The sequence below is a fragment of the Austrofundulus limnaeus genome, unplaced genomic scaffold, assembly GCF_001266775.1.
Source record: "Austrofundulus limnaeus strain Quisiro unplaced genomic scaffold, Austrofundulus_limnaeus-1.0 Scaffold60, whole genome shotgun sequence".
NCBI lineage: Eukaryota > Metazoa > Chordata > Actinopteri > Cyprinodontiformes > Rivulidae > Austrofundulus > Austrofundulus limnaeus.
In genome coordinates this window covers 5,768-6,734 of record NW_013952462.1, presented here as the reverse complement: position 1 = coordinate 6,734, position 967 = coordinate 5,768, and positions in this window count along the sequence as shown.

The following is a 967-nucleotide window of genomic DNA, read 5'->3' as shown; positions in this document are numbered from 1 at the left end:
ACTCAAGACTTTCTGCAGAGCAGGGAAACAACTAAAACATGCAGGGTAGGGGTCCTTTAGAACCAGGATTGAGAACCACTCCCTTAAAAAACAGCTACTTGAGTTGTACCTTGAACCTCTTTCAAAAATTTACTTTGTAAGCTGGGTTTGTATCAACTCTCTGCTTCAGTTTCTTAAATAACCAAGTGATCCTGTATATCGTACTGACAGAAGGATGTATGTTTTTTTTAAGGAAAATGAAGACCCTGATGCCTACTTGAAGAAGCGCCCTCTCTCCTGTCCAATTCTGATTGTGCGTTCGTCCAACTGCCTGCTCGCGGTAGGAGATGTGCCCATCACAACATTTCCGAAAGACAAGGTTGATGAGGGGGTTTTATACCTGATGGCATACTATTATGCCCTGCATCTTACTTACCCAAAGTGTGTGGCCCCTCTGCTGTCAGTCATTCAGACAGAGGTCCTTTTGGACCAAATCCATGAGAGAGATCTAACATCATCCTACAAAAAGAGCATGGCCGAATGGAAAGCTTTTATTGGCCAGTAGTACATGGCCATGTGCAGTAAGCTAGTTATTTTTCTGGCCATAACAGTTCATGTTCAGAATTTTGTTAGTTTATTCGTTTTAAATGTTGCTGAAATAGCATTATGAGTGCATGAAAATATTGGACAACATGCCTGTGGACTCTGCTTCATTTTATGTTGCAACAATGCAGTTCGTCGAACATTTTGAAAGTTTAAATTTGAACATTTTATGTTTATACATTTTAAGTTGTAACTGTGAAACACAGTGGCTCCCTCATTTTTCATAGTACTCCACCACAGTACTACGCTCCTCGTTTTTTTGTGGTAGTTTTTTTTTTACTTATTATTTTTGTTGAGGATGTTTTATTTTATACTTATATTCAAAAGTTAACTACAGTTGGTATGGGGAGTAGCAGTGTCAGTTGTTGCATTGAAACATTTTATG